The following is a 15,892-nucleotide window of genomic DNA, read 5'->3' on the forward strand; positions in this document are numbered from 1 at the left end:
GTCTTTCCTTTTGTGACTAATTGTAATTTTTCTAAAGAAATCATCTGGTGATTAAGGGACAAGAGGCCATCCCCTCCCCCACCACCAAAATGCTGTCATAGCTTTTTAAGCTTCAGATTTCTCAGTCCAGAGAATCAATAGCTTTCTGTCAAAGCAGGGACCACCAGGAAGGCACCCAAGGACTGAGCCACTTAGTTAGCAATGCGCACCAATTCAGTGCCATTCTTGGAGCCAGGACTTTCTGCCACTGCTTGCTGTGGGGCTGACCGAGTGGTGAGAGGACTGGAAGATGTGAGAATCCCCAGACTGGAACGCCATCTCTCGCCAGTGAGACTGAAACCCACATCAGTTCCCATGGCTTTCCATGAAGATGTCACAAGCCCCTGCAAACTATTTTCTGGATGGATGATACACTAAGTCATTTTTAGGCATTTACACTTTGGTTTAGGTGTGACTGTTTATTCCCAAAAGAGAGTAGCAAGCTGCTCCACTGACGACAGCTGTTAAATGTCTGACACGTCCAGTGATGACCTCACCCCCCATCTTCCATAGTTTTTAGAATGTTCCTGGATACTCCCCTGTGCTTAGTTTATTTCGACTTTAAGATCAGCTTGTCAGGTTATGAAAAAACTCTGTGGATACTTTAAGTCAAATTAATTACGTCAAGTTTGTAGATCAATTTAGAAAACAGACTCCTTTAGATTTTTGAGTTTTGCTCTATACAATACGACTGGGTGGTGAACACACAATGCAGTATACAGATGATGTGTTATAGAATTGTACACCTGAAACCTATATAATTTGAATAACCAATGTCATCCCAATACATTTAATAAAATTTAAAAAATAGAATAATATAATTTTGCCTCCGTCTTTCTTTTTCCTATTTTCTTTGAATGTGTTCCAACAAGATTAGATAATAGTACAATGATAGGCACCCTCGTCTTGTTCCTTAGGTAGCGTTCTCAGACGTCTTGCTCCTTAGGTAGCATTCTCAGACGTCTTGCTCCTTAGGTAGCATTCTCAGACGTCTTGCTCCTTAGGTAGCATTCTCAGACGTCTTGCTCCTTAGGTAGCATTCTCAGACGTCTTGCTCCTTAGGTAGCATTCTCAGACGTCTTGCTCCTTAGGTAGCATTCTCAGACGTCTTGTTCCTTAGGTAGCATTCTCAGACGTCTTGCTCCTTAGGTAGCATTCTCAGACGTCTTGTTCCTTAGGTAGCATTCTCAGACGCATTTTAGTGTTTCACCCCTAAACACAATGCTGGCTTCTGATTTGCTGTATGGGGTGTTTCTATTTTTAATCATATAAGGTTGTATCTATTCTTTCACTGTTGAGTTTTTAACATAAATGTGTATTGAACTTTATCAAATGTCTTTTGAAAGTTGTCTTTTCTGAATTTGAAAATTTGGAATTTGTCTTTTTTCTTCGGTAACAAAATATGGTGAATTATGTTAATTTATTACCTATATTGAGCCATCTTTGCATTCCTGGAACAACCCCACTGGATCATGGTTTACTATTCTTTAAATATGCTACCAGATACTAACTGCCATTGTTTCATTTATCATGTTTAGGTCAGCTTCATAAGTGAGAGTGATCTGTAGTTTATTTTTGTACCATCTTTATCTGGTTTTGGTATCAATGTTGTGAAATTCAACACATCTTTCCAACCTCTGTATAGCATCACCTGCTGCCCACCAACTCCTAACACCCTGTTTTAAGAAAGGAACATCCACAAGTGGTAGGTGTGATTCCTTTAGTGGTCAGAATAGGGTATTAACCACATGTGAAGTAATTTATGTATTTCTGGAATTTGCCAATCTCTGAATTCACCAGCCTTTCTGAAACATTTTTTTGCCAGCACATTTCTTCCCCGTTCTTCTGGAGGGAGAGAATAATGATAAACAAACTGTAGGCCTGGAATGATCAATCCTGTTTGGCGATAGTCATTTGTCCTGGGCAGGGGGCTGCTGGCTCGTGTGCCTGGCCAACGAACTGTCTGGTTTGGTCTGGAAATACGTACCCCGGGATTGTGCGAGCCAGTCCCCTCACTGAGCATGGTCACCACGCTCTAGCTCAGCCCACGCCTTCCCCAACACTGGGTGTTGGCAGGCCAGCAGGAAGAGAAACACGCTTAGTGGGCGATGGGACGTGGGCTCATCAGCTGTTGGCAACAACACAGACCTCACGAAAGATGCAAACTGTGGGCACAGGACCCACACACTCTGCACGTTCAGCGAGGTCTGTTCTAAGAACAAACATGATCCGATTCCTTCAGCCCAGAATTCAGGTGAGTAATTTTTTGTTATAAAAGAGACCTCGAGGCTTTCCTTTGAACGGTGCATACCTGTCCTCCCAACTGACACCTCTATAGAAACTCGGTACAAGACAAACGTCTGTAGACCTCTCCATTAAAATGTCACCATGCCACTTTGAGGCATGCAGCAGATCAATTTTGGCCTCTCTCCAGAAGCAGGTGTTACGGGAGCTAATCTGTCCTTTTACTAGGGAGTCCTCAGCAGTGTTGACAAGTATATCGATATTGCATTACTGGGTGCCCATGGGGACAAACACATAGGCAGGGACTGTGTGTACCTTCTTTGTCCCTTCACAACTTGGATTAAAAATTTCCCAGAGTTCAAATATTTAATGTTCTTCCTTATTTCCCGCTCCTGGAATGTTTGGGTGTGGCGTGGCTTGTTGCCAACATGTTGCATTCCTTCCTCTCCTGGGGTCACGTGCAAAGAGGTCTCACCTTTGGGGTGGCCTCAGCCTGAAAATCCGCCAGTGTCTCCCTCAAGTTTGGGGCAGCTCCCTAGGGTATTCCGTTTTGTGTTATTTTCCTTCCTGGATTGCAGCAAGACATTGAATTTTGATGATAAGATCCATTTCATACACATTGCACAATATGTGGTCTGATTTGTTCAGTGACAGCGGGGTGTTAGTGACTCAGGACAAATGGGACAGGGTCAAGGTAAGAATCATTCTACAGAATGTTCTGTACTGCAGATGTCAAGTGGTGGCCTTTTAAAAATGAAGCTGAGATTGATTGACTCTGACTCTCTGAGCTGCCTCTTTCTTTCTTGCTCTGTTTTCTTTCCCCAGCAGCTGTCTCCTCCTTCCCTGGCCTGCGATACGTTCAGTCTTCAGCAACCCAAGGAAGGCAAAGCTGAGGGTTTTCCATCTTGTTCAACTGTCCTGGGTGAAGAGCTCTGTTTTATAGAGTAGCAGATCTGAGGGAGGGTGTGTGGGGCCCAGGTGGATGAATGTGAGCAGGGTGAGTAGGAGAAGAGAGCAAAGGGGCTGCAGATGTGGTGGGGGCTGGATGGGTGGGGGCAGGGACTAGGGACATGAGGGGCCTAGAACATGAGCAGCCCCCTGGATTTTTCTGGAGGTGACTGGTCAGACCGGTGCAGAGTCTTAGCTTAATACTTTGCTGGGCTCTGCAGTTTCCCTCGCTGCTGCCCAAGAACAAGAGGGAAATTTTGCAAATTTTGTTGCATGGTCAAGGGCCCAACCACCGTTGCCATGGTAGCAGCTGTGGCCATTGGTCCAAGGAGCATATGAAGTCTCTAACTGGGATCAGGTGATAAGCTTCAGGGGGCTGCCAGGGTCATATGCACACAAGTCAGCAATGGTGGTCAAGAGACATTAGACATCAGAGAGAGTGTAACCTTGACCCCCGTCTGGAACCATTGACAGATGAGTCACAGATTTCAGCTGTGACCACATGCAGCCCCCACATTCCCTGGCCAGCGCCATCTCACTGAAGAACAGCAGGATGGTTCTGCTATATCTCCGGACTCTCCCGATTCCACCCACCAGCTCCCCCTGGCAAAGGAATAGACTGCCCAGTATAAGACCCAGTCCCCCTGGAGATGCCAATAGGCAGAGGGAGAGAAGCCATCCAAACCTGCTTCTGATGGATTTGCTTACCCTAGTTATTGACAGGGAATAGCAAGAGGTCAGTGAGAAGCCCCAGGCCCGAGACCTCAGATTTCACAAATGCACATGCCTCAGTTTGCATATTTATGCAAAACACACACCCCTGGGGTCCTCCTTCCCCCTTTTGACTCCACTCTCATCTCCACCCTCCACATTGTAAGGTCTTCTGCACCAGCCCAGGGCAGGCCCCCCAGAGCTGATTTGTCTCTTGCCCAGCGCATCTGTCCCTCTCCCTCCTGTGTTCCTGCACCGTTATCACGTGGGAGGTGGTGTGGGGTTGGCCCTAATATCTGTGTGGGCTCCTATGCTCTCTTGCTCCCATGCTCTATTACCATGGCTGCCATGGTACTAGATGGCTTTGGCCATTCTTCTTCCATGATCCAAACTATGCAAAGTGTCGACCATCTATTTGCTATTCTGTCGTAAGTCAGTGTTCAAATGAGCTGAGCTTCCCCCATGCTGTCCTTTGTCATGTTGTTCTGTTTCAATGCAGGCCTATTTTGTTTCAAATGCTGTCTACTCATTTCTAAAATACGATATGAACTTGACTGTATGTAGTTCGTGGTCAGTTTTTTAAATCAATGTCTTACTCACTAACAGGTTTGCCCTGGCTGAACCCTCGGGATGGCTGGTGACTGGGAGGAAATCTCTTTTATAAAAAGATCCTGAACCGAGGTCGTGGGCCAGCCATATTGGGAGGAACTTGGTAGTTATAAGTATAGTAGTTTCCTGCTGCTGGTGGAGCCCAGACTTAATGTCTTAAAACAACACAAGTGTATGATCTTACAGTTCTGATGGTTAGAAGTTCAAAATGAGTCTCCAGGGACAAAATCAAGGTATCAGCAGGGCTATGTTTGCTTTGAAGGATCAGAGGAGAATTTATTTCCTAGCCCTTTCCAGCCTCTAGAGGCCGCCCTCATTCCTTGGCTTAGGGCTTCTCCCTCCATCTTCAAACTGCAAAGCTCCAACCTTTGCTTCCATCGTTAGATGGCGTTTCCTCTTACCCTCCTGTATCCGTTTTACAAGGAACCTTGTGATTACACTGGGCCCACCCAGATATTCCAAGGTATCTTCATCTGAAGATCTTTCTCTTAATCACGGCTACAAAGTCCCTTTTGCCTTGTACGATAACATAGTCACAGATTCTGGGGAATAAGACATGGACATATTTGGGGGTTCATTGTTCCGCTTACCACAGTGACCAAATCAAAAACCCAAATAGCTAATATTTATTGAGCACTGCAGACCAGTCAGGCATTCACATGGATTCCATCATTTAATTCTTAAAACAACCCTGTTGCGTAGCTAATGCTACTATCCCAAGTTAACCAAGGAGGAAAGATGGCTTACAGAAAATTTGTCCCATTGCTAGAAAGAGGCAAACCCAGGGCTTATATCTCAACTCTCTGAACCCAGCCCTCCCTTCCCTAAAATAAATAAATAAATAAATAAATAAATAAATAAATAATAAACAACAACAGTTAACTCTTTAGAAAGTTATCAATGGGTCTGAAGTTCTCTCAGTAAATATGAAGCGAAGAGGACGTTAGCCAAACTGTTGGCTTGATGGGTCATTGGCCACCCGAAGTCGCCATGTGTGCTTCCTACAAAACGCCTGCAAGCCCCCTCCGCAGTCCCACCTGCCCTCTGACACGTGTGCCTTAAGCGACTCCGTGACCTACCCATGAGCTTGGTTCTTTGAATCTACCATGGGGAGTACAGGTGGGTGGGGCTGGGGAGCTGTTGGACCCCAAGGGACCCTGTTAAACGAGCATAGTGGTATCCATCTGTTTTCTTCTTGGCTGAACTGAAGGCTCGGACTTCTCAGTTTATGAAAGTAGATGAGAAGCTGGGCTTGTTCCAAGTTTTCCTTTGCCTGTGGCCCTGGCATTCTTTCTTTTCATATCCAAGTAGACACTCCCTTGGCTATCACTCAACAGAAAACTGGCATTCCTAAAAGCCAAACAAAGCCACCTCAAAAGAAAAAAACAAAATAAATGAGCAGATAAGACATCTGAGACTTGCTTTTTTTCTCTGAGCTAGGGTATCCTGGAGGTAACGGCTGTGTGAATACAGTGGAGGGGGAGGGAAAGAAAAGCTGGCTGTCTCTCTGGGCTCCCAGAGGCTTGGGGCTCTGAGCCCTGGGCACTAGGTGGCAGAATTTGCTCAGCGCCACTTTCTCAGGTCCTAGTAACTAGGTCACAGTTACACTGGGAAACTGTGTCATTCTGTGGGCAGAAGCTCCATGCCTGCTGCCGCGGCGTGAAAGCCAGAGCTCCCATGGTTACGTAACTGCTGAAACCTGCCTGCTTCTCCAGCTTTGCTCCCTCTCCTTTGTTTCCTTCTTTGCCAGTGTGTCCCTCTCCTACGAGTATACATGTGTCTCTCGAGTTCCTTTTAAAATGTATTATGCAAATCTTCCTCTGACCAAGAATGAGGTGCTGGCTGCCCCCACCTTCCTTTCGGATGACTCTCCGGTAGCAGAATGCTCTCTGGTTAATTTCAGCCCTACAACAGACTCAAGTCTTTAATTAGAATAATGCCCTGTTATAGGGCATGAATGCACATTACGTACTAATATGTACATACTGGCATATGTCCTATGACAAAGTCAGAACTCTAAGGCACTGTCTTGTCTCCTGTCTCAGACACGTTTGGGGCTGAGCCTGCAGTGGGGAAGGGGATCAGACATGGTGGCTCTCACCTGGCCCTACAAGCAGAGAGGGGGAATGCACAGTTCTTTGGGGGCTGGATAGCTTTGTGCTGTGGGGCCTGACGCATGGTGAGGCTGGTTCTTCCACTCAGGTTTCTTTAGAAATGCCCTCTGCTCTCTTCTCTTCTGGGGTGCCTGTGTCCTGGGCCCCGAGTGGACACAACTCTATTCCAACTGGTCCCTGTGACTCCTCACTTCGCCCCAGGGCAGCCTGCATCACACCTCAGCCTCCTTCTCCAGGTCTTCTCTCCCTTCCATGCAGCCACATTGGACTGGCTCAAGATGACCCCTTGCTAGCTGCCCTGGGTTGAATAGTGTCTCCCCCAAATCCATGTCTCCCCACAACCTTGGATATGACTTTATTTGGAAATAGGGTTTTTGCAGATGTAATTAGTTAAGAGGAGGTCCTACTGAAGTAGGGTGGGCCCTCATCCATGCTATGAGAAGAAAAAACAGGGGCACAGAGATAGAGCGAATACGTCCGTATGACGATGTAAGCAGAGGATACAGTGAGGCGTCTACAAGCCAAAGGACACCAAGCATTGCCAAGTGACCAGGAACTAGGAGTGAGGCATGGACTCAGAGCCTCCAGAAGGAACCAACCCTGCCGACACATCCAGAACTGTGAGAGAATAAATGCCTGTTGTTTTAGGCCACCCAGTTTGTGCTACGTTGTTATAGCAGCCCCAGGAAACGAATGCACTGACTTGCCCCTGTTAACTCACATCTGCTCCCAGGAAACACTCATACATCGATTTCTCGATAAACCCTAGAGGGCAGGCCGGTCCCCCAGGGGCAGCCCCCCTGCCCTGCCTCCGAATCCTTTAGTCAGCTCTTCTCTTGTCTCTCCATTTCCTGGTGGCAGTTGGACCCCAGTTGCAGTCCATTTTTCTCCTCAGTTGTGGATCAGACACCGGTCTTTGGTATCACCCAACGTTACCTTGACCTTCCCTGGGCTGTGGGTTGGGCACTAGCATACGCTCTTCTCTCCCCAGGGTGGGCTCGCGTAGCAAGTCCAGTGTTCTCTGCAAAAAGGTCTCTGCATCAGTCTCCTCCTCAGAGGAGACCCCTCCTCAGATTCCTTTGCAAATCTGGCCTTGCTAAGAGGTCCAGGCATTGAGCCCCAGGCTCTCCCTTATTCCTTTGAAATGCTGGTATGAGGGTAACGGCAGAGTCTTTTCATACTCATTTTGGTCCCCCAGTTCCACCCAGTAACATCCTGTTACAGGTGTGTATGTGTATACATACATATGTATATAAATACATGTTTACATTGTTGAAGTAGGACTTTATAAAGTCTACGTACAGGCACTTCTAACCAATTATAATAGGATGAATTGTGCCTTCTCCCCCCAAAAGGCCATGTCCTCCCTGAACCCATGAATGTGATCTTATTTTAGAAAAATGGTGTTTGCTGATATTAATATAATTCATGTAAGGATCTCGAGATGAGATCATCTTGAATTCAGGGTGGGTCCTAAATGTAATGGCAGGTGTCCTCCTAAGAAGAGAGGAAGACACAGAGACACACAGAGGAGAAGGTGATGTGAAGACAGAGGCAGAGATTGGAGCCATGCAGTCCCAAGTCAACGAGTGCCTGGAGCCACCAGCAGCTGAAGAGGCAAGGAAGGACTGTCCCCTTAGACCCTTTTGGTGGGAGCGAGCCCTGCTGGCCTCCACAAGTGTGAGGGAATAAATTCCTGCGGTTTTAAACCACCCAGTTGTGGTAATTTGTTATGACGGCCCTAGAAAACTAACACACTAATTACATTACAAACATTTCCCCGTGTTATTAGACGTTGGGGTAATTATTGTTAACCGTAGCACGCTATTCTGTAGGATAAGGGAGCCAATCAATGTTCTATTGGAAAATGTTTAATTCTGGAAAATTGCACTAAGAAGGAATTAAATGCACTTGAGCGTACATTTTGAGTGTCTGGTAATGTCCTCAGGAAGGTTTTCTAGCGGTAGAATTCCTGGGTGGAAGGAGACACCCTCCACTCTGCCTGAGTCTCCCCTGCAGGAAGCCTGTCGCTCAAAGCCTGTAATTTCTGTAAATATTATTTTATGCTCGTTGGTACAAGACATGTAATAACTCGGTGACTCATTTCTATAACAATGCTTACAAATGCTGTCCTCGGGAGCATGAAAAGCAACCTTCTGAAAAACAGGCTCAAGCTGGTACTTAGCCTGTCTGGGTTACCCATCTGAGATATTTTAGTCACGATTAGCTCACGTCCCTCAATGTTTGGTGCCAGTTGTGCATGAAGAATGTGTTTCTCTGTGCTTTTTCTTTTATTGGTCTCAACTCTAAGAGCAAGCCCTGAAATGTAGCAAGTCGTTGTGCAGCACCGAGAACAAACGCAGCTCGGGTCAGCTCCCTCCTCGGTCTCCAATACTTACCAACGTAAGCGTCACTGCTGCTCCGAGTACTGTTAGCCCAAGACATCTTCGGGCATCTTTGTTCTGAAGAAGTCAGCATAGAAAAAAATTACTGAAAACCAAATTTATTTAGAGTCACAGGCTCTGGGGTTTCACTTGTGTTGTGCTAACATCTACTTATTGCTACTTTGGGGATGTTTGTGAGTATCACTTAACCTTGGTGACATACTCTGGGCAGAGAGAGTAGTGTGTTAAATGAACTCTGACGTTTCCAAGAGTCTATCTTCCCCTCAATGTTTAAATGGCCCATTTGAAAGGCCTTCACATGTTCACTTCTTAGTATCAGGCAAACGTGTCTGAAGCACATCAGCATTTCCCCTTCTCACAGCCCGTGCAAGTTTGCACAGATCTTCCACATGCCTTTCCATACTCGCTGTGCTTTGGTGGATCAATGGACTTCTCGGGGGTGTCAGGTTTTCGTGTTCAGAGACAATGGATAAAGTCAGTGAAACAGTATTTGTTTGGGAGACCATATCTTGATGACCCAACTTCCTGAGGTCCTGCTTGGTGGTTGCTCAAGCACCAAGGTGCTAGCCTGGCAGATAACATTTTGGAGCTTTGATATTGACAGGCAGGATAAGTGAGATTCCTGTTCCCCAAATAGTTCTTTCCTTTTGATAAGAACGTTCCTGCCCTTTGCTGCTGTAACACCCAGAAAGGGCTTCAGGTTTGAGGAAACCTGGCACACATATGTGTTCTAACCTGTACCTCTTAGGGGAGAAGAGGGGGAGATTAGGGAAAGCTGATGCCGGCTCCCTCGCCTATGGGCCTGGCCCTTTATCAGACTTCCAGCTTCCAGAACTGTGAGAGAATACATTTCTGTTGTTTTAAGCCACTCAGTTGGTGGTGCTTTGTTATGGCACCTCCAGAAAACGAATTGAGTATATAAGAATTTTGGGAAGAGGAGATTTGCTGAATGATGCTATCTTAGTTACCTATTTCTGTGTAACAATTTACCTCCACCTTGCAGCTTACACATATATATTTTTTTATCTCACAGCTTTTGGTTCAAGAACATGAGGATGGCGTAGCTGGGCCCTCGGCTTCACTGACCCTCACAAGCTGCACTCAGGGTGTCGGCCAGAGCTGGGGTCTCACCTGACGGCTGGACTGGGGCAGGAGCCATCATTACCCCGTGGCAGTACCTGTGGTAGGTGGTGAGAGGGCAACAAGAGAGGCCCGGGGGTGGGCTCCTGAGACCAGCGACGCAGGCTTGTCTGTCCTCAGGTACTAAGGAAAGAGAGAGCGCTCATCTTGGTGTAACAGGTTAAGTCTTCAGAGACAAAAGAACAGACAACATTTCTTGAAACCAGCTGTTACCTCCCTTGAGACTACATATTCTGTTGTCTTTTTTGGAGCTTGTAGACTGTTGGAAATGTGATGTTTTTGACTAAGCCAAAATGGGTTAAAGATTGGAAAAATTAAGCTGTCTGATAATTTTTTGCAATAGCTTAGGGAAGTCAGTGGTGAGATCTCTGTCCTCTCAAATACTGGGATTGTAGAGAAAAGCAAAACCAATGGCCGTATAGCTGATGCTTAGCACAAATTTATTATGTGACTGCACTGTGTTACATACTGTTACTTACATACTCAATTGCTGTCCAGAGAAAGCCCATTAATGCATATATTTATACACTCTTAAATATGTATTGAGCAGCTAAGATATGCCACGGGCTGTGCTTGGCAGTGCGGATGCAGTAGTGGCAAGAAAAGTCTCTAGCTGGGCCTGAAAGGACATCCATAATCCCAGCAGCCCTGAGCTCAGAGTTCTCAATGACTTCACTGAGAAACACAAGTGTTGGCTACGAGTCAAAACTCCTGCTTTGTTATTGATGGATTGGAAACTATAGTTTGATCTTGAGTCCAAATTATCTTCTAACTTGTCCATCAAGTTATGGTGTAGACCACAGTGAAAGTTTCTGCCCAGCAGCAGCAGCAGAGAGGGAAGGGGTGTGTGAGAGATGGGGGGTGGGGGAGAGAGACTCAGTCTTGTGAAAGTCCCACCCTCACACCCTCCAGGGAGCAGGTGGGGTGGGAATGGCTAAGGTGGGTGCTGTTTTCTATTTGGCTCATTGCATATAGGCCTCTCTATGAGGCCACATTTGGTTTATGTACAGGGACACTTCTTAGTCTGCTCTGAGGCCAAGGGCACGGGCCAGAGAGACCTGGAGTTGACTATGGCTTTGCTGTTTAAGGCTTTGCTCCTTTTGACTTCAGAAAAGTTACTTCTCCTCACTGGACCTCAGTTTGCTTACCTGTAGGGTGGGCTGTTACTTCCTACTGAGAGAATGGGGGTGGGGGTGTCCAAAGGAATACACGCTTAATGCCAGCCGTGCCACGTGATGTGTGTGCAGCAGTGTTGGCTTCCTTCCCTCCCCATTCTCTTTTCATTCTTACTGTCTTCCTTTGACGATTCCTTCCATTCTGACAAGGAACGAGCTCAATCTCTTTTGAAGTCTCGCAAGGGTTTGGAGAAGTGGAGAAGGAACAGCTCTTTCAGCACCAGCTTTGTCTCACCTTGGAGTCATCGTTGACTATTCAAGGGATGAAATGAGAAGAGAGGAGGGAATGTGGGAGGCAATATGATTGGAAATAGCAGTGACAACAGATACCTAGGAAGACAGGAACACCCGGATGTCCCCTCCAGCTGTCTGTAATCCCGCCGTCTCTACGGGGCTGTTAGATTCCAACAGTGAGAAGGGGTGGCAGGGCGGGTTCTGAGTGTGCCAGACCACAAGCAATGGGGGTGGAGAGAGGCTCTGCGTCCTCTCACACAGCCAGAGGGTTGGGGGGACAAGCAAAGGAAACATAGCATTCTCTGTTGGGGTTACCTGAGCAGGCTTGGCATTTCTCTGGTGGCAAGCACTCAAACAATTCTTCTACAAAGACACTTTGTTCCGTTGGTGTGCGTTTTGTGGGGGGAGGACGTTCCTGAGAGACTTTTCCTACCCAAATGGTTTTTCTAGTTGGCTTGTGATTTTTCATCCCTATGTGCCTCCTGTATGTGCCCTGGCCAGACTCACCCATCGTTCCCTGGGAGCTTCTGCTCTAATCCTGGCTTCAACAAACGGAAATTTAGGTAACTTCGGGGTCCCCGTAAATGCTGCACTTCACCAGAAATGCCGTCTATCCAGTCAGCCAATCTTCAACTCTGGGCTCTATACTTATTTCCTTGTTCCTTCTCACCCACTACGAGGTCAACTAAGTGGCCCCAGCCAATCAGCTGTCTCCTACTTTTCTTGTCTTTGTCCTTTACTCTTTGTTCTCTAAAAGCTTCCTGCCTTTGGCCCTATTTTGCCGTTTTCCAAATGGAGACTGTCCACATCATGAAATATTAAATGAAGTTTGTGTGTATCACCTAAATTGTCTCCTTTAATCATCCTTTAACATATACCGAGGGTGCCAAAAAAATGTATACACATTTTAAGAAAGGAAAAAACTGTATTAAAATTGTAATAATATATACTGACAACAAAAGATGAACAAAAGTCATGTGTATACATTTTTTTGGCACCCCCCCCTCCCAATGCTAATGTGAATGGAAGTTTTCTGAGACAGAGAGAGGGTATGCAGCATTTTGAGGGGGATCAGAATATGTCATCCCAAAATATGCCTCTTTAGCATAAGGATTATTTTTAACTGATTATTTTGAGAAAAAAGCAGACACAGGAGAAGCTCTGGCAATGGAGTTGAAGTTACCCTTTTGAAAGAGAAATTTACATATATAAAGGATATCTCCATTTGTGAGGGTGTCTCCCTCTCTGTATCGGGAACAGGATGGCTCTAAATCACAGGAAACTCCTATCAGTGGAGAAGGCAGAGACTTAAGCTGGCATAACAGCCTTACCCATGGTGTTCACCATGGCTGGCCTAGCAACCACCCTGTGACTGGCCTCCGCTACCACCCAAACTTCCTTGCTTGTTAGCTAAAGATGGTATTGAAGCTGGTGGTATAGGCCATCTCAGGGAACCACTCATTTTTCCCTGTGTGTCTCTCATGTATACAAGAGGTAGACCTGTTAATAAACCCAGTTTCGGTCTTTTATCACAGCGGTCTCAAATAAGAACTCAGAAGGTAAGAGGGAAAATTATTTTTCCTTCCCTACAATTTCCTAAATTTATTTGCTCAGACTCTGTTCTCCTACTAAGTAAAATTAAGTCAGCACCGTTGCCAATTCTGGCTCCCAGGTTCAGAGAAGAGGTGTTCTTGGCCTTGCAACTTGGAATTCAGAATTCATTTTCCACAAAACAGTGCAGCTTGATGCAGTTGAAATGATACAAGTAGAGCTGTAATTTGGGTGTATGTGGGTAGAACAAGCTTTGGGGGACTAGTCTGGAAACCACACCACCAAAGAGGGAGCTGTCACTAGGGGAGAATCCACTCAGGGTTGCAAGCAGATTAGAGACATACATGTGAAATTCAACCCGGGCTTTACTGGAGAGCTGACTTTGTCGGAATTCTCAAAGCAAAGCTTTTTATCAAGCTTAAAATACGCACCCACTTTTTGAATGACTGAACCTACGTGAATGGTTCTTACTTGTTGCCAACTTCTGTGCCTCAAAATTCTGAGTCGTTGTCTTATGTTGAAATTTTCTTAAGAATTAAAAAAAAAAATCCTGAGTAAATGTCTTACAATTATAACCAACTTCAGTTACTTGTTGCTATGGAGTTTTGCTTGGTTACAAATTCTTCATCTGCTGCTCCTGTTTAAAAAATATTTGGCTAAGTAAAGTTTAAATCTTACTGGCTTTAGTCAATGATTCATGAATCGGGCAGTATCCCATCTAGCAGATAAAAAGGAGCTCCAAGGAAATGTAGAAAATGAAAGACTGTTATAGGCAGGAGGGATGGGACAAGGAAGTCAGTAGCAAAGAGTGGATTGTTTCAGACAAGGCCTCCTTCCTTTGGGGGATGGAAGGGGTCTATCGAGCAGCTCACCTCACTAGTGCTGACCAGGCAGTACTAGATTGGCTGGTTTAAGATTCCACACCTGGGAAAGTCTGAAACTATAATGAAATTACAGGCAGTACGTCTTGATTTGATGATGTGGGGCTTAGCACAAGTGACTCCATTTTGGGACTATCGTCTCTTTTTTAACATTCTTAATTCAGCTCCAGTTTCAGCAGCTGAACAAATATTCTCACTCTAATGAGAGACAATACATAAAAGTTTTCCTAGCTTCAGTCTTTACTCTAGCCATGCCTACCCAAGGAGTGCCAAGAAAAGAAAACAAAACAGGAGAGAGATTTCACAAGGGCTCCAATACAGATCTTCAAGAAGAAAGATTTGGAATGCTTTCTTTTTTTTTTCAGGATGGAAAATTTTGTTGAAACAGCTTGAGAACGAGAGAAGCCATTTGTCAAAAGATTCATTTCAAAACTCAAGCTGTTAGTTGGGAGGCAGCTCCCCATCAGAAATTTTATGCTAACTTGTTTTTCCTGAAGAAAACAAGTTTAGCATTTGTTAGAATGATTTTGACGATCTTATTATATTTTGGTGGAGCAAAATAAAAATTCATGCTAGACCAGGACAGGCAAATCCCACAAAATCTTTTTTAAAAGATGATATTATATTAAATAAGAGTAAAATCAAACTGCCCCATTGCCTGGGCTATGTTCTGAGCACTTAAATCCAAACTGCCCATGAAAACCAAGCATTTGCCATTGTAAGTTCCTCAGATGGCTGTTCTCTTCCACCATTTAAGAATGGAAACTTGAGATGGATGTTGAAGTATTTAGAGGTGAAATGGCAAACTTTTTGAAGCCTAACTTGAAATGGTGGCTTTGTAATGTGTTGACTTGGCCATGCTCAGCTGTTTCCCAGAATTCCCTTTACCTGGATGTTTTTAGTTAGGGTGGGCCCAAGAGACATTCTTGGGAGATTTTGAGGGCAGAAGGGATGTGGCAGCCATTTTGTAGGCCTTGTACTTCACCACTGAGCATCTGGCTCACCTCTCACCTTGTTGGCATGGGTCAGCAGCTGGGCCTGCCACCAGTCCACCTTCCCTGGGATCGCCCCTCAGCTTCACCAACTCCTGGGCTGGGTGTGTGTGTGTTTAGCTCCATGAGGGAGGGCTCCAGCTTCTCTAGGGCGCCTGTTTCATTAAGGTTTGTGGCAGCAAGAATGACAGAGTCTACCAATTGTAGACTTCCTTTGCTCTCTGAAGACTCATCGTCTGTCCACACTTGCAGGGTTCCAACCTTGATTGCCTCCATGTTACATCGATATTCCCTTCTGACTCCGGCCCTGTGGATTTCAAACTCCAGCATCAGACACAAAGATAACAGTCTTAGAGATCTACAGAAATGAATATAGACATGTAACTATATAGACATGCAGTGGCTCCAAACGCTAACTGATACACACACCTACCCACATAAATAAATAAATATATATGTAACATTGAAAGTAATTAAGTAAAATAAATGGTAGCAATTATTGAACCTAGATAGCGGGTATATGAATATTTATTTTCCTATTCTTTCAACATTTTTGTATGTTTGAACTTTTCCATATAAATGATTTGGAGAAAGAAAGAATGGGTCTTAGTAAAGAGCAAAGTTTATAGATTCTCAGTCCAAAGAGCTATGGAATAATGTTTCAGCCAATAATTTTTTAAAGTGACATTAAGTAATACATTCACCCAGTGAGTATTGAAATTCCCTTTAGGTGCCAGGTGTTGAGTATTCTGCGGTGAACAAAACCACCAGAGTTCATGCCCTCATGGAGTTTACATTCTATTGTTTTCTTAAACATCTACAATTCGCTGGACAGCTTACATTTTGGCC

At 45.2% G+C, this 15,892-nt stretch overlaps 1 long non-coding RNA gene across 5 annotated transcripts in view; it reads left to right on the top strand.

Moving 5' to 3' along the window:
• The first annotated feature begins 1,111 nt into the window (after positions 1–1,111).
• The window catches only part of LOC109451456 (uncharacterized), a 41,364-nt gene continuing 26,583 nt past the window's right edge, over positions 1,112–15,892 (top strand). For 3 of the 5 annotated variants that reach the window (XR_012490366.1, XR_012490363.1, XR_012490367.1), the window contains exons 1-3: positions 1,112–2,293; positions 8,155–9,068; positions 10,104–10,253. This is a non-coding gene — a long non-coding RNA (uncharacterized LOC109451456). The other 2 variants (XR_012490365.1, XR_012490364.1) reach the window with 2 other exon arrangements.

Source organism: Rhinolophus sinicus, linkage group LG01, assembly GCF_036562045.2.
Source record: "Rhinolophus sinicus isolate RSC01 linkage group LG01, ASM3656204v1, whole genome shotgun sequence".
Lineage (NCBI taxonomy): Eukaryota > Metazoa > Chordata > Mammalia > Chiroptera > Rhinolophidae > Rhinolophus > Rhinolophus sinicus.